We start from the raw sequence: 19,746 nt of genomic DNA on the forward strand, positions 1-19,746 counted from the left end.
AGCAGATATGAATCAACTGGAAGAAACAAATCCAATTGAAGTTGTTTTAGTAATAATTTTTTCTTGTTTATAAGTGAAACATGCATATATTAAAAATAAAAAATTTCCAACTTTATTAAGCTTTAATCATATTGACGGAAGATTCCCAAGAACTGCTCTGCTGGATGATTTGTGGACCTGAATTAGCTTGATGTGTAAATGAACTTGAATCAAATTTACCATATGCAGAAAATGATGAAGATAATTTCGTGGAAACAAGTTTCAAACACCACAAGCGAAATAAAAGTCATCAAAATCGGTTTGCGTCTTAAGTGACCAATTTTTTTGATGTAATTTCAAATAGATAATCCATTGAGAGAAGAAAGCCTAGATCTTCTGGTGCTTGATATCCATGATATCAAAGACAAAGAGGCGGTAAATACTGTTAATTCTATTGAGAATTTCGGAGAAAAAATATTCAACCATTTTTTCCGAACCAAAATAAAGGAGTGTATGGAGATCTTCAATCCCATAAAACGAAATAAGCTACAAATTTTAAAAATTTAACCCCCGACTTTCTATCTCACTCCCAGAGTGTTACGCGAGCGGTGAAACCTGTGTCGGAAGCATCCCAATATGCTTATGGATACGAGAATTTACACAGCTGCATTTTAATTAAACTATTTAGGAGGAAGATTTCCATTCTTACGATGACATTTTTTTATTTGAAAATGTTTTCCTAAAAATATATATCCATGTTCAACATGTTTTAAATTGCGAAAATAATGTTTATTTTGAAATTGTTATGTAAATATAAGAATAAAAGTTTCACATTTAAATCTTTAAATAGTTAACAAGTTGTTATAAATTTATCTTAATTGTTATAAATTCTTATAAAATTAAATCAGTCAGCAATGCAAGTAGTATTAAAAAACATTTAAATATGAATATATTTAAAACATCAATTTTTGCATATTAATGCTTTTTAAGGTGTTTTTTCGAATAAAACTACAAATCTAAAAAATTAAATCCGCAAGCGATTCTTCATCCAAAACCTCAAAATTTTTGAGATTAATCATATTTTAACTGTGTCCAACTACTGCAATATTACGCAATATGCGGAATTAAAATCGACCAACCCTAATAAATAAATAAATATATATATATATTAGGGTGTCCCAAGAAACAATATTTTTGAAAATCATCTACTACCACCCCCTAAATGTGTTCTATCTAATACAAAAACACCAAGTTTAACATTTTTTTGAACAAAAAATATTTTAAGGGGTCCCTCAAGACCCTCGAATATTTAATGCTTTCAGAGAAAAAAGTTTTTCAAAAAAATGTCAACCTGGTACTCAAATGAAGCAAAATTATGTAAAAATTTCAAAATTATTTTTTATTTTAAAGATATTTTAACAGAGTTATCAAAATTATAAAAATAAATGAAAAATGCATTTTTTTTCATTTTTTGAAAGAAAACGTATTTTTTTATGTAATATAACCAAAAATAACTAATTTTTTTCAAAATAAAAATTATTTGTGAAATTTTTATAAAAAATTCGCATGATTTAAGTACCAGGTTGACGTATTTTTGAAAAACTTATTTTTTGAAAACATTAGGGACACATTAAATATGCCAGCGTCTGGAGGGACCCTTTAAAATATTTTTTATTCAAAAAAATTTTAAACCTTGTTTTTGTATTAGATATAACACATTTAGAGGGTGAGGCAGATTATTTTCAAAAACGTTGTTTTTTGGGACTTTTATTTTAACTATATATATATATATATAGTTGAAATAAAAGATTTTTTTCTATATCATTTAAAATATTTTAACCAAGATGAAACAACCAGTACTTTTATCCAGACTTTATATAATGATTTATAAAGTTTTTCCACTGTTAACCAAGATCCAACCATCCATGTTTATTGATAATTAATTTTATTAAATCAGTAAATAATGATAAAATAAAATAAATGAAATAAAATCAATCATATCATAAAGATAAAATCTATATAATATAGAATATGCCTTTGAATATATAGCATTTTACATACTAATATTATTTACTTTAATATTAATGCAAAATCTAAATGAGAAATTAAAAATACGATACTTTTAAATAAAATAATAAGCAAAAATGATTATTTTTAAAAATCATTTTTGCTTATTATTTTATTTTGTATCATATTTTTAATTTCACATTTAGATTAAAATATGAATGCATTAATGATAAAACACCTGAAATTTTTTCAAACGATGCATTGTTTCATTTTTTTATGTACCCATTCATTAGCTGCTTGAAAGTTCTCACAACCAAGTTATTTTGCAAAATGCAAATCTCTGACTTTGAAAATGGTTTCAGACACAGGAATGTTTTAGTTTCAGGAATTTAAAAGTCACATATTACTAGTAAATGACTGGGGTCCTGGCTCCGGCCAAAACTTAGATTTTTTACAAACCCAGACCAAGAAAAACTTTAAGCTTTAGCAGGGGTTGATAGCTAGGGCCCAGAAAAAATTTATAAAACTTTATATTAAAAATATATGCATACATTTACTATATAATTAATATTGACATATGAATATATATATATATATTAAATAATATTTTTACCAACATGGAACGACTAATACTTTTATCCAATTTTAAGCAATACTTTTATCCAGACAGATCCAACCATCCATGTTTATTGATAAATAATTTTATTACATCAAAATGATGATAAAATAAAGTAAATGAAATAAAATCAATCATCGATAAATGCTTGTTTATCAATGATTGACTTTATTTCATTAGTATATGATGGTATACATTTAATGAAAAAATTATGCAGAAAGCTTTGACTTTTCGATCTAAAGAAAGAAGAAATTTTGATTATATATATATATATATATATATATATATATATATATATATATATATATATAATATATATATATATATATATATATATATATATATATACACATACATACATATACACACACATGTATACATATATACAATTAAATAATTATAAATGAATAAAAAATATAGAATAAAATATAGAAAATATAGAAAATGCCTTTAAATAGCATTTTACATATTGTTTACTTTAATATTAATGCATTCATATTAAAATCTAAATGAGATATTAAAAATGTGATACTTTTAAATAAAATGATAAGCAAAAATGATTAAATACCTGAAACTTTAAATTTAAACACCTGAAACTTTAAACAATGCATTGTTTCATTTTTTTTATGTTACCATCCATTGGATGCTTGAAAGTTCTCACAACCAAGTTCTTTTGCAAAATGCAAATCTCTGACTTTGAAAATGGTTTTAGACAGAGAAATGTTTTAGTTTCAGGTATTTAAAAGTCACATATTTCTAGTAAGTGACTGGGGTCCTGGCTCTGGCCATAACTGTGATTATTTACAAACCCAGACCAAGAAAAATTATAAGATTAACCAGGGGTTGATAGCTGGGGCCCAGAAAAAATTTATAACACTTTATATTATAAATATAAAGTGTTATAAATATTATATGCATACATTTACTATATATTTAATATTGGCATATGAATATATATATATATATATATATATATATATATATATATATATATATATATATATATATATATATATATATATATATATATATATATACACATACATTTACAGTAGCATGCAAAAGTAACTGGACAAGAGCCTAACTTGAGATTTTGAATGAAAATTGAACTTTTGAATGAAAAGTTCTATTTCTTTTAAATTTTCACTGAAATGTCAAAACATTGATTACAAATCTAAAAACAAATGAATTTTTAATAAATCTAAGCAATTTAATCCTGAGAGTTCATTTTATTAAAATATGCGAGTGCAAAAGAATCCGGAAAAAAAGAAAAAAAACTTGAAAAAGATTTTTTTTTTTTAAACATTTTTAAAATTCAAAATGCTTTATTTTAAAGTATTGCTTTACTACTTTGTCAGAATACCCTTAGCATCAATTACTGCTTGACAGTGACAAGGCATTGTGTCCACAAGCTTCATATTCACAATAATTTTGATTTTTTCTTATTCTTTTTTCTTTTGTTAGTTTTTGACCTGAAATTTGTTGATCAATAAGCTTACATAGACATTCAATAGAATTAAGGTCAGGACTTTGCTAAGGCTATTCAATTAATCGAATTTCATTGGTTTGGAAAAAGTTTTTCACAAGGGTTGAAATGTGCTTTGGATCATTGTCCTTCTAAAACATCCTTCCTCTAGGCATTTAGTCTTTAGCATGCGGTAGCATAACATTCTTAACTATATATTTGTACATTATGCCATCAATCAAATGGATAGGACCGATACAATCTCTATTCAAGTTAGCCCAAGTTCATAACGTTTTGACTTCTGTGCTTTACTGTTGGTTGCTGGTATTTAGAATCGTTTTTATGGCCTTTTGGTCGACAGACATATCTAATATTATCAGATCCAAATAACATTTATAACTTAAATTCATCACTAAAAAGTACTTTCAATCACTGTTTTCTTGCCCAAATCAAATGATCATTAGCAAATCTGAAGGGTGCTTTTTGATTCTTTATATAAATAAAAAGTTTCTTTGTAGGACATCTTCCAAGTAGATTTACAGACGTCAAAAGACGTTTGATCGTGTCAACACCACATTTTTCATTATAAAGTTTTTTAATTTCAGCATTTACCAAGACAGCATTTTGCGTGAAACATTTTTCAGGGCTCGAGGATGGATTTTTCAGCAGGATAATGACTCAAAAGACACTTCAACCCTTATAAAAGACTTTTTCAAAAACAAAAAAATTCAATTATTAGAATTGACATAGCAAAGTCCTGACCTTAATTCTATTGAACATCTATGGAAACACATAGATTGACAAATTTCAGGTTGAAAATCAGGAAGTAAATTTGATTTATTGAATATTCTAAAACAAGAATAGTGAAAAATCAAAATTATTGTGATTATGAAGCTGGTGGACTCAATTCCTTGCCAAGCAGTAATTAATGCTAAGGGCTTCCCGACAAAGTACTAAAGCAATTTACTTTAAAATAAAGTATTTTCAATTTAAAAAATGTTTAAAAAAAAATCTAATTCAAGTGTTTTTTTCTGTCCGGATACTTTTGTACGCAGAAATTTTAATTAAATGAACTTTTAAGATTAGATTGCTTAGATTTAGTAACAATTCATTTGTTTTTAGATTTGTAATTAATTTTTTGACATTTCAGAGAAAATTTGAAAGAAATTGGACTTTTGTCCGGTTACTTTTGCACGCTACTCTGTGTGTGTATATATATACATATACAACCCTCCGTATTAGACTCAGGATTTGGTAATGCCGATCTAACTGGCGACCTATAAGTGTTTGGAGTTGTGTTTGAAGTGTTGAAGCAAAAAATCGCTGACCTCGTTTCTTTGTTTTATGGTCAAACTTTTGTTTTACATTTTTTATGCTGACTTGATGCCGACATCACTCAGATTAAGGTTGACAAAATATTGCTGGCCATATTTTTCTTAATTCTGAGGGTTGCACATATATATCATATAGTAGATATATATCTACTATAGTATATTTATGTAACAAATTTGTACCAAATTTTTGTTACATTTATTAAATATGAATTTTCAGAAAAAGAAGGAAAAAAAAGAAGAAGAATGAAAGAAAAGAATAGTGCCCCAAACCAAACCCTTAGTCAATGTAAAAGCACTTTGCTGCGAGTTAGGCTGTCTGTCAGTCATTGTATGTACTGAAGCCCAACGGAGCAGGCTATTTCAGTATGACATCAGACTGCTCACCTAAATCAGCAGTATAAGATATATGCATATACATAAATATATATATTTTCAATTTTTAATTAAGGTGGCACCCAAATACGGTTGACACAGTTGAAAGCGGTCTAAAATAGCCCTTGATATATATCTATATCTATATATATATACATATATATATAAATTAGTAGATAATCACTAAACTAAAAATTTTTCATTTTACAAAGTGCTTCATCAATAGGCTCATCAGTAATAATTCCCTTTACTTTACTCTGGGGAATAGTAACAAGTTTAGACTAGTGATGTAATAATGGCAAAGGTTAATTGTAATAATAATAGGTTTTAATGTATTCATAAGGGTATTATAATAATATTTAGGATGTAAAATATATATAAAACATGTACCTATACATCAGCAGTGACTCCACCTACTAGCCTGTGTTATTGGTAACCAGCAACCAATTAATCGGTTTAATAATGGGCCAAATAATCAGCCAATGGCAATGGTTGATAATTGGGATTGGCTCATGCATCAGCATTGGCTAATAAGCCAAAAGCAAACTAGTGCATAGGAGCACCTTATATATGCAAATTGCATATCTAATATTAATATATTAACTTCATATACATATATTAAACCCTATCATTAGCCTCAAGCAGCCTTATTTGTAAGCCAGAAATATTTCCAACCAACACCAAGCTTAATAAACCTCACCCTATTCCATTTATTAATTTTTACTTATTACTAATAAAAAACTTCTCAAAGCTGAGGAAATAAAATCAATATATATATATATATATATATATATATATATATATATATATATATATATATATATATATATATATATATCTATATATATATATATATATATATATATATATATATATATACATATATATATATATATATATATATATATATATATATATATATATATATATATATATATATATATATATATATCACTGACGAGAATTAAAACTTTTAGTGTAATCATGCCTGCTGATTAATTACATTCTCACCCACCCATTTATTGAGAAACCCCTGTTTATTAAATCTGGATTAAAATTTCCATCCCCCCCCCCCCCCTTGCAACTGCGAGTACATTCATTTAAACTTTAGTATTTATATAGTGTAGCACTTGACAAAAAAGAAGATAATGATCAGATGTATGAGTGGTATGACTCTAACAAGACCAGAAAAGTTACTAAAACAAAACTTGAATTTTACCTGTTAGCTTAATAATTACTAGACATCCAGGAGATATCCTAGCAAAAGCAGAGGAACAGAGGGTGTGCTGCATCTAAAAAGTTTTTAAATTAAACTTTAATTTGAAAATTAAATAATTAAAATAAAAATAAGCAGTTTTATCAGGGTCAGGGTTAGAAAACACTTTAATTCAAAGTTTTTTTAAAAATTGCTAACTTTTATACAAAAAATAAACTTCTAACTTTTGAAAAGTATAAGCTCTCTTTTGAAATAAATAAACTCTACCTCGGTTTTGAAAACTAGCCAGTTTAACTATACACCTCAATAACAAAGATCGACATTTTTAGTTTCTAAATACAAAGGAGTTATGCAACAGGTCTTTAATACGCTTACTCGAACAAGATTTTAATGTAAGTTGCGCAGTTTTTCGGCTTCCGTGAAATATATTACGAGATTGATTGGGAATTTCCACAAGAAATTACAATAGGGAATCGTATTGGGAATTTCCGTAGGGAATTCCGCATAGGAAATTTTTTTTTTTTAATTTAATTTTGTTGTCGTAGTAATTAAACTACTTTTTCAAACGCGAACACTGATCTTATCATTAGAACCTTTTACAAGCGTGAGTATATAAACTACATCAATACATAATCAACAAATAAATCGTAATTTGCAATCAAAATTCTAAACAAGACATATAGCAAGGGTTGAATTAAGCAAAACCGTGAATTTAGTTTTCTTGGGCGAATTAACTTTGCGAAAATCTTAAAAAAAACAAAACAAACACACAAAAAAACCCGATAAACTTACGACTACAAAGGTAATGACACTATAGTCACTGTCTGTGTTAGTAAGTAGTAACACGAGTAACATAATAGTGTTATAACTTTTATAACTGGTGGGTCTTCAAATAGCGTAAGAAGCCCTATGGTGTGAAGGAAGGAGAGGGGTTTCAATTTTAAAGTGCGCACTTCGTTTTTCTAATTAATCACAATATTTTTTTTTAGTTTACATTTGTTGTCGTAATAAACCAATTACTTTCACAAACACAAACAAGGTTTCTGAAGGAAGATCGTATTGATCTTTTCATCAGAACCTTTTACAAGCGTGTGTGTATAAACTACATCAAAACATAATCAACAAAATAAAACGTAATTAACAATAAAAGTTCTAAAGAGAATATAAAATTACAATTTAAAAACCTGATAACATCATCCATAAAAATAATTAAATTTTTTAGTTTAAATTCGAAAATAGGAAAAATAAAATGCATACCGAAATTGGACGAAACAATTTTATTCTGATTATAGGGCGCACGATATGCAGTTAACAAGTACTTGTTAATAATTAAATATATACAACAGCAATTATGTTATTATTAATTAAGCAATTATCCTAATAAACAAATATATACCGTTAAAAAATCAATCAGATATTAAATTTTATAATGATGAGGAGGGATTATTAAATATAAGTCCTTATTACTATAGTTCAGATATCTCATGTATTACTGCTGACATAAATTCAACTGCATTATCTATCCTACACCTTAATATAAGGAGCCTCCAAAAAAATTTTGAGAAATTTAAGCAATTTTTATTCAGTGTCAAAATTAACTTTCAAATTATATGTCTAACCGAAACATGGTGCCGCGATAAGGAAATTGAAAACAATTCTAATTTTCAACTTAATAATTATAAAGTTTTGCATCAAATTAGAGACTCTGAAAAAACAGGTGGAGGATTATGCATTTTTATCCACAACTCCTTAGATTTCAAACTACGCAAAAATTATTTTGCTGTTACGCATGATTTTGAATTGTTATCAATAGAAGTTGTAAACAAAACTTGCAAGAACGCAGTTGTACACGTCATATACAGACCGCCTTCTGGTAATAAAAAAGCATTTAACAAACAAATTAAAAGCTTAATTATAAGCGAAGAATTATGTGGCAAATGCGTTTACTTCGTAGGCGATCTGAATTTAGATTTACTTGAATACAACAAAAACAAAGACGTCAGAACTTTTTTCAATATTATGTTTCAAAATGGATTTATTCCTACTATAAATAAACCTACTCGAATTACAAAAAATACTGCTACTTCAATTGATCAAATTATAATTAATAATTTCAAAAACGTAAAAATTAAAACTGGAATATTTATTACAGACATATCTGATCATTTTCCGGTTTTTATAACAGCACAAAAATCGTTAAATCAACCTTCTAAAAAAGTAAAAACTAAAAAACGAGTAATTAAGGACGCTTCTCTTGTGACATTTATTAGCCTTTTATCGACAACAAACTGGGAACCCGTTTTGAAAACAAAAAATGTTAATGAAGCTTATGATAAATTTTATCATATATTTGAATGTCACTACAATAAAGCATTCCCAATAACAACTAAATTTATTAAATCAAAAACTCTACAAAATCCCTGGATAACACCCGGAATCATAAAATCTTCGAAAAAAAAGCAACGATTGTATGAGAAGTTCATTAAAAAAAGGACTTTTAAAAATGAAACAAACTATAAAAACTATAATCGCCTTTTTGTGACGATTGTAAAGCGCTCAAAAAAATTTTACTATAGTAGCCAATTGCTAAAATACAAAAATGATATACAAAAAACTTGGAACATAATAAAAGAGGTTATAGGTAAAAAAGATATGAATAATAGTTGTTTACCAAAAAAACTAATTATAAATGACTGTGAAATTATTAACGACGCAATAATTGCTAATTCGTTTAACCATGCATTTGTTAGCACAGGTCCAAGTTTAGCATCAAAAATAAATAAAAGTCAAACTTGCTTCAAATCATACCTAAACTCTAATAATAATATAATGGACAATAATATGCTAACAGAAACAGAATTGCTAGATGCCATGTACTTACTTAAACCAAATAAAGGTAATGGAGTTGATGATGTAAGCAGTAATGTAGTAATTAAATCAATGCCTTATTTAAAAATTCCGCTTTTGCATATATTTACGCTCTCTTTAAACCAAGGGATCTTTCCCGATAAACTTAAAATTGCAAGGGTAATACCTATACTAAAATCAGGAGATGAGACTAGTGTCTCCAATTACAGGCCTATCTCCATACTATCATGCTTTTCAAAGTTATTAGAACACATTATGTATAAAAGATTGTATTACTTTTTAGATGTAAACAATATTCTCTATAGTAAGCAATTTGGGTTTAAAAAGAGCCACTCTACTGATCAGGCTATTGTTCATCTTGTTCATGATATTTTTAAATCATTTGATGAAAATAAATATACATTAGGTGTATTTATTGATCTCAGTAAGGCTTTTGACACTGTCGATCATTACATTTTATTAACAAAATTAGAAAACTATGGTATTAAACATACAAATATTGCGTGGTTTAAAAGCTATTTGTCAAATAGAAAACAATACATTTCTTATAATGAAGGTAAAACAACCAATATGAACATAACATGTGGGGTTCCTCAGGGATCTATATTAGGGCCACTCCTATTTCTCATTTTTATTAATGATTTAAGCAAAGCTTGTACCGAACTAGATACAATATTATTTGCAGATGACACAAATCTATTTTATGCACATAATGATATAAATATTCTGTTTAAGTCAGTAAACAAAGAGCTATTAAATCTTACTGAATGGTTTAATGCAAACAAATTATCGTTAAATGTAACCAAAACAAAATATACTTTTTTCCATCGTTTTCATGACCGAGATAAAATTCCATTGAAACTTCCAAAACTTTGTATTGCCAATCAGGACATAAAAAGAGAAACCACTTTAAAATTTCTCGGAGTGCTTCTTGATGAAAATGTGACGTGGAGAGATCACATACAATATCTCGAAAATACAATCTCAAGGAACATAGGCCTGCTATGCAGAGCTAAGCCTTTTTTAAATCCAACTTGCTTAAAGCTTTTATATTTCTCGTTCATTCATTGCCATCTTAATTATGCAAATATTGCTTGGTGCAGTACAAATAAAAATAAAATAAAAAAACTATTTAATAAACAAAAGCATGCAATCAGAATCATTTCCAATGTGGGCCGTTATACACACTCCCAAGCATTATTTGTTAATTTAAATATAATGAATGTTTATCAATTAAATGTCTATCAAGTTCTTATATTTATGTTCAAAATTAATAAAAATATATCTCCTAAAATTTTTTACCCATTATTCAAAATAAATCAGAATAGATATCTCACCAGATTTTCAAATAACAGTTATATCCAACCCAAAAGTTATTTTGCGGCGACCGAATTTTCAATTTCTACTAGAGGGCCGAAATTATGGAATAAAATATTAACTAATGAACTTAAAACAATTTCTATGCTAAATGAGTTTAAGAATAAATTAAAGCAAAAACTACAGATGATCGACGTAGCGCTCAGCTTTTTCTGAAGTTTTAATGAGGCTTGAAAAAAAATATATATATATATATATATATATATATAAAATTATGGTTTATAAGAATTATTCACATATTTAAAGGTATATGCTGGTGTAAAAGGAAAGCTTCAGGATTATGCGTATTTGCTTGCTTGCTTATTAGTAATATAGTTTCTTTGTACATTTTCCTTTTTTTCTTTTTTTAAAATTTTTCTTAACCAACACAAAAACAAAAAGTTAAAGTAGGACTTTAGGACCGATGATTTTTATTCTATAAAGTCTTTATAAAAATGTTTTATATTATATAGTGTTACGTTTTTAAATTTTTGTTGTCTTATATTTACGGTATAGACTAAGGGGCTTGGTGATAAGACCAATTATGTCTTCTTCTTGCCCCTGCTATTTGTATTTATATTATGCTTTACGACTTTAATAAATTTATATGGCAAAAAAAAAAAAAAAAAAAAAAAAAAAAAAAAAAAAAAAAAAAAAATGTATTTCAAAAACATATATTAATTACATGTCCCCATTTTATGTAAATGTCCACCACACATATTTACAATATTTAAAGAGCGTTAACAATGCTGTTTTACGCATGCGTGTTTGACAGTGAATTGAAATAATTAAAAAATTATTAGTTTATTATATAAATGTTAGCTATTAACTCATGCATTTAAATAATAATTTCAAATCCGTAGCAGCACAGGGCTACCAGTGATTTGCTTGTGGTTCTCGTTTAAAATGTATATTAATATATTATAATAATAACTTTTAGTTTTAAGGAAACTCGCAGAAAACTAAAAGAAGTCTTTTCATCGAGAACCTTTAAAATACAAAATAAACTAAAAACTTAAAAACTAAAATTATAAAACAATTGTGTGATTAATAAAAAAATTTGTGTTATTAATAACAAAATTTGTGTTACTAATAAAAAAATTTGTGTTACTAATAACAAAATTTGTGTTATTAATAACAAAATTTGTGTTATTAATAAAAAAATTCGTGTTACTAATAACAAAATTTGTGTTATTAATAACAAAATTTGTGTTATTAATAACAAAACTTGTGTTATTAATAACAAAATTTGTGTTATTAATAACAAAACTTGTGTAATTAATAACAAAATTTGTGTTATTAATAACAAAATTTGTGTTATTAATAACAAAACTTGTGTTATTAATAAAAAAATTGTGTTACTAATAACAAAATTTGTGTTATTAATAACAAAAAGGTTTCATTCTTGCTCCTCTTTTGTTTCTTATTTATATAAACGATCTTCCAAACGCCTCAAATATCTTTAAAACTATATTGTTTGCCGACGATACAAACTTATTTTACTCGTCAAAGACAATCAAAGACCTCAATGAAAAAATAAATGCAGAACTAAAAAAAGTTAACATATGATTTAAATCAAATAAACTGTCACTCAATATAGAAAAAACTAAGTATACACTATTTCACTCTAATCAACAAATTAAAAAAATACCCCTGAACCTTTAATATAGAAAATTAATATAGAAAATATAACCATCAAAAGAGCTCTGAATACAAAGTTTTTAGGAGTTTTAATTGATGAACACATCTCCTGGAAACCCCACATAAACTACATAAACACAAAAATATCAAAGTACATAGGTTTACTTTACAAGGCAATACCATTTTTGTCACAAAAAAGTCTCAAACTTATATACTTTTCATTCATACAAAGCTATCTCATGTATGCCAATATAGCATGGGGCAGTACCCACAAATCTTAATTACAACCACTTTACTTACGTCAAAAACACGCTTCAAGACTAGTATACAACAAAAGCAAATTTACTCATGCTCAACCCTTACTGGAACAAATGAACGCACTAAATATATTCCAAATAAATATTTCTCAAAGTATACTTTTCATGTTCAAATATAAACTAAGTCTGGTTCCAGAACATTTTACAGCACACTTTTTTAAAAACAATATAAATAAATACAATACAAGAGCAACAGGTAACTTTAAGATACCTTTTGAAACAACAAGACTCTCAAAATTCTCAATTACATATTGTGATCCCTATTTATTTAACAAATTAGTTTCCAGGAATGAATCACAATTAAACTTAATCAACGAACACTCTCTGTAAATAAAGCTAAAAACTGCATAATCAAATTAAACAACTATAAGGAATATTTTTAAATTTGAATAAAATAATAAATAAATGCAATTTAACTTCTAATATAAATCGATTAAAAAAATAGTATCAATAACAAGGTATATATGTAACACATACATATATTCCACATATATATTGTATATCTTTACTGCCAATCTATGATTAGTTACTTGTAAATACTTTGTAGTTGTAAAATAAACATGCATAAAAAAAAAAAAAAAGAAAGAAAAAAAAAATACACATTAACTTTTTGAAGTCTACCGTTCAGTAATATTTTACTACGAATAGTTGCTACCTATATTTATGCTTTTTTTATGTTTTTTTTTTTTCTTTTATGTTTTTTTTCTCTTATGTTTTTTTGAAGGTAATTTTAATATTTGGTTTATCTAAATTTATTGAACATTTACTATATTCTTAAAAAATTTGCGACAATTCGGTTTCAATGTGCTTTGTTTTTATAAAAAATTTATTAGAAAAGTGTGTTGAATATTTATTGAGAGTAAGACTTATAATAATTCATTAAGCTTCCTAAAATTCTCTTATTTCTTCTAATAAAATAATCTATTTTTAAAAACAAACGAAAATTTTATTTCATCAATATCATCGCATTAACATTTACACTTGATGACATCACATAAAAAAAGAAATAAAAAATTTGCACCAAATTTTTAATAAAAGTTTTTAAATTTTCTTTCCATTTTTTTTTTTTTTTAATAGTATTTTATTTGTATACAAATCCTTTTTACTTATTAAAACTTTAATTTTAGAAACATTTTTCATTTCAGTGTTGTTAGAATAATATACATCAAATTTTTTTTTCATAATTTTTTGAATAAAAGAGTAATCTTTTCTTCATTGTAACTTCTATAAAATTCAAATTTAAATTGTGCCATGCCTTTTCAGTATTTTTCAGTATTTTTAAGAGTGGCATGATATGAACATGTTTTGCTGTGTTTTATCTTTCTAGAAATTTGCATTAACAGATTTTTTATGAGTACTAGAGTAGTTTAACTTTAATTCTGCACGGAAATAGTTTTTGAAAAATTTTGTTCATAATTAATTTATTGTTGTTTAAAACCTCGTTGTTTGTGCATTAGGTATATATAAGAACGAATGTTAAGACTTTTTACTAATTATATTCAGACATCAGTTATATAGGGTGTGGTGGGGTAATATGGATAGAATTTTATATATATATTTTTTTAATAAAATTTTTTTTTTTAGTTAATTACTACCATAAAAACTTTTGTTATTTTTCTTTACATTCAGGGTGTATACAATAGAATCACAATGAGTAGAAAATAAATATATTTCAAATAACTAACTTACTAATCCTTCTTTAACAACACCTTTCTTATATCCATATTACCCCATTGGTGGGGTAATACGGATACTGATAATATATTTGATACATATATCACACTTATTGCTTTTCATGAATTTAAAAGGTCAAACTATATTGGTTATGACTAGCAGTTTCTTTTTCTGACTGATATAGTCTTCTTTTTAGTTTTGCTCTTCTCCTTTTCTTGCAACCACGCGTCAACATCTTGAGATGTTAAAACTCTGCCCTATTTGGTCAGTAGACTTTGATACATTGTATACTGACTCCTCTTCCTTAAAAAGCTGTAGGACAGTCATTAATTTGCTGTGATTGTATGTACCAATAGTCTTGCACTGATGTTTTATTTCAGGCATGATAGTTTATTTCAGTCTTATTATTTTTTCTAAAATATTATAAAATTAACTTTAATTATGTAAAATATAATATTTAATTATAAAGTAAAATACTGTAATAAAATGAAACGAGGAATACAAAAATAAAATATGAAATATTTAAATGGGAGTTAAATTTTTACCCTTGCCATTCAAAGAAAACAAATTTGAACTATGATCTTAATATAAATAGTTCGGTAACATAAGATAAAACTATCATATGTTACTGAAAAATGTATTATACTATATTTAAAAGTATTTAAAAGTATTCAAAAGTATTTAAAAGTGAGCTTAAGTATATAAATAAATACCATACAGCTTATGATTTTGTAACAAAATTCTTTAATGTTAATAGGATTTTATATATTTTATACATATCCATTTTACCCCACTATTATTTTTACCTGTATATCCATTTTACCCCATTTTAGATGTTTGTTTATTTATCAATATGGGTTAGAGAACTTATAAATTAAATGATGGTCCAAATAATAAATTTACATCATTATTCTTGGATAAGTAATATTACTGAAATCTGCAGACAAAAGTTTTAAAATGTAATGTTTTTTTTATTTTTTTCAAAACAAAATGTTTTACAGTTTAACTATTCTTGTAAATCAAATATAAATATTGTTAATGCTAAAAAAAGAAGCTAATAACGTGTATAAACTGTTGGAAATTTTCAGGTTTCACCATTATGTATAGATAACTTACTCCATGCATATTTATTGAATATATCCATATTACCCCAACAATCCATATTACCCCACCCTACCCTACTAATTATATTCAGTTATATCAGTTATATACTAATTATATTCAGTTATATCAGTTATATACTAATTATATTCTGTTATCAGTTACAACCTTTTTTCTTGCTACCTGCCAAATTTCATTAAAAAAAGCACCCTTAGACACCATACTAACTCACCCAATTTAGGTACCTATTTTTGACTTGAGTTCCGCTATACACATGGGGAGTAGAGAGAGGGCGTATCATAATAAACATTTGAACATTAATAATCTTTAAATGTATATTATGATAAAGTATATTATGATAAAGAATATTATAATATTGGATTGTATATATAAAGTATAAAAAATGTAACTTAAAATTCAAAATTTTAATAAAAAATAAAAATTTTATTTAAAAAAAACAAGATTTTAAATATATTAAAGGGTGTTATAGACGCCCTTCAAACGCCCTGCATACATCTTATATGTATCCTTATTCACCCTTTACGGACCGTTCTTTTGATACCAAGTTTTATAAATTTTGAAAACAATTGATAAAGTTATGACATTTGAAGATATGAAACTTTAAATTTGATCACGGTTTCTTCAACAAATCTATATATCAAAAATTTGATACTTAAGACGTTATAACTTTTTGTAAAATTGTTTGATTTTGATAATTTTTTCACCTTTAAAACACTTTTCAAGGTCTTTGCAATGATGTTTAACAATTTAGTGTTTGATCAATTTAAAAAATGTTTCATGTCACATACCAACTCTGGAAAAATATCTGCTCTTCAAAATTTTAGTTAATGTAAAGCCGTATACTTTGTTTTCGAGGAGCAAATTATTATAAGTTTGTTGGCAAGAAATTTATATAAAACAAAGCAATAAACTTACGACTGCAAAATTTACAACACTCTAGTCACTAGTTGCATTACAAAAGTGATTAAACTATTAATATAATAGTGTTATCACTATATAACTCTTATTACTTTTAAAGTTCATTCATTGTTCATACAACATTATTAATTCCAAACATTTATTAAATAGAAAATCTAGAAAATAAAGCAGATATTCAAATATTATAAAAAACTTCAGGAACTATTACAAATCACTTAAACAATTTTATAGAAACATACTTTATAAAAAGTTTAGCATTATGAAAAATGTTACTAATAGTCCGTAAAAAATTTTTTTATTAAATACTATTTGAATATCCACTCTACTTTTCTAGATGCTTTTCTACTTCTACGTGCGTTATAAAAGTAAAAACACTATTCTAGTGTTATTACTTTTATAATGCAGTTAGTTACTAGACTGTTATTACTTTTGTAGTCAAAAATTTATTGTTTCATTTTTTAACTTTTTCGGAAAATCATTCTTTTTATTTTTTCATTCTTGTTTTTTTTTTTTTGCTTCGCCTTATCTTATTTTGTTGCTAAATGTAACAACTACTCTATAGATAAAAACAGTACACAAATTATTTAACTTGTTAATTTATTTTTATTTTTTTCTATTTAAACTTCTTTCTATTTCCTATTTTTTTAGTTTTTGAAACTTTATCTGCAATGATTGGTTTTATAAAACTTTCAAACGGTTATGACCAAGTTGTGGTCATACTAGACGAAAAACAGCATGCATTTCCTGGGAAGGCTTGTATAAAAATCTTTTTGTAACTTTTTTTTTTCCTTCTTTGTAACTTCTATAAAACTTAAGTTTTTATCATTTTTAATAAGTATCTATTTTTATGTTAGGTAATCACCCTTAAATAATTGTTTAACTTCATTTACTTGCTTTTTTTATGTAACTTTATTTTATCGTTGGCATGTTTATCTAAGTAAGGAGAATTTACCAAGTCTATTTTAATTTATAGAAGAAGCAACATCACAGTTTCGCTCAAGTAGCTAATCACAAATAACTTTTTATTTCAATAGCCAACCACAATGAAAATTAATCAGTTAAAAATAAGGTTTCTGATTATTTAATCTGTATAATTAAATATTAAATGTTTTAATTTTACAATAAATACTGAAACCAGATAACAAATCTATAAATAAAGTAGCATTTGCTTAGTTTGTGTTGTTATCTGAAATAACTTTATAAATAATTATATACATATTTTTTAATTATTAAAACAATAGATAGTCCATTCGCTTTAATTTTTGATTGTTAATTCTATATGTCTATCATTTATTTATCTATTTTTACCATCTATATACTATTGCTAGAAACCATTTTAAAAAGGCTTTGTATAATGCAATAGCCGCTAATCTCAGGTCACTAAATCTTGTATTTTATCTCAAAAAATTCGGCTCCAGGGACTTCTTTAGAGAAATTTGTTATTCCGCCTCTCTTGAATGATTTTATTTATTCTAACCATTTCTCCTAATTACATAGATTTTTCATTTCCTTTCAGTAATTTCTGCATTTAGTTTGGAATGCTTTCCAATCTTTGAATGTAAGGTCATATATGAACTGCTTGAACTGATCACCATCTAGGAGATCACCTTATGTCATATTATATTATTTCATATGGAATTTATATATATATACTAGCTGGAGTTACCCGGCGTTGCCCGGGCCAATATTTAAACTGGCTTACCTTATATCTGTACACAATAATTGGCCCAAAAAATGGTCCCCCTGACTTCGGGGTCAGGGGGGCCTATTTTTGGTCCCCGTTGACCCCGGGGGTCGGGTACGGGGTCAAAACCCAGCTAAGAACCTTCTCCCCCTCTAGGACTACCCCCATGCCAAATTTCATGGAGATCGGTCCGGTGATTTGGATCTCTATAGAGAACAAACAAACACACACACAAACACACGGTTATAATAATTATTTTTGATGTTTATAAATTAACATAAATGGAATTGATAAGAGGCTTAGTAAGAGTTTCGCATTGAGTTAAGAATAGAAAAACTTCTTAATTGTAGTGTTGTTTTTATGAGAGAAAATTCCATTCTTTATATGCTTGCATATAAGAACAAATATGCTTGCATATTGTAATTCATATGCTTGTATAGAATAATTCATATGCTTTCATATTGTAAAAAATATGCTTGCGAATTGTAATACAGATGCTTGCATATTAAAATACATATAATTGCATAATAAAATCAAGTAAAAATATGTAAAAAAAAAAAGTTTTCTTATTTATGTGCATATATATGAAACCAATGTTGTAAATATGCATACATAACATATATGAGTATATAACATATATGCATATATAACATTGGGTAGATTAGGGTAATATGGATAGATTAGAGTAAAATAATATAATTAGGGTAATATGGCACTTTGGTAATATGAGCATACTAAAAGATTAATCAGATGTAAGCAGTGAAGTGAAATTTTTGTTTTAAAAACTATGCATAGAAACATTTAATTTTGGCTTTATTTAAAGATACCATTTTTATGTAATATGAGCATGCTCAAATTACCCAGTGTTTTTGTATTAAAATTACCTAGTTTAAAGTCCTAAAGTTATAGTTTTTATCGATTTTTGAATAAAAACAAAAAAAAAAAAATTTTCATATTTTAACAATAGTAAATATATTTCTGTAATTTAAAGTTGAAAAAATTTTGATTTTATTGTTTAAAGGTTAGAGTGGAATAAACAAATTTTTTACGCGTAAAACGTAGTAGTATTGTTTTGATAAAAAGTGGCTTAAATTTTAATCGTTACCCGGCGTGCCCCGGGCCAATATTTAAACTGGCTTACCTGATATCTGTACACAAAAATGGGCCCAAAAATGGG

At 26.2% G+C, this 19,746-nt stretch overlaps 1 long non-coding RNA gene across 1 annotated transcript; it reads right to left on the reverse strand.

Annotated features, from left to right (window-relative positions):
• Positions 1-743: 743 nt before the first annotated feature.
• On the reverse strand, positions 744-7,411 carry LOC136086045 (uncharacterized). Its single transcript, XR_010641346.1, has 3 exons — positions 7,257-7,411; positions 6,993-7,065; positions 744-1,119 (listed from the first exon to the last, which is right to left on the reverse strand). It is a non-coding gene; the product is annotated as an uncharacterized LOC136086045 (long non-coding RNA).
• Positions 7,412-19,746: the final 12,335 nt, after the last annotated feature.

The sequence above is a fragment of the Hydra vulgaris genome, chromosome 10 (genome assembly GCF_038396675.1).
Source record: "Hydra vulgaris chromosome 10, alternate assembly HydraT2T_AEP".
NCBI classification, from domain to species: Eukaryota; Metazoa; Cnidaria; class Hydrozoa; order Anthoathecata; family Hydridae; genus Hydra; species Hydra vulgaris.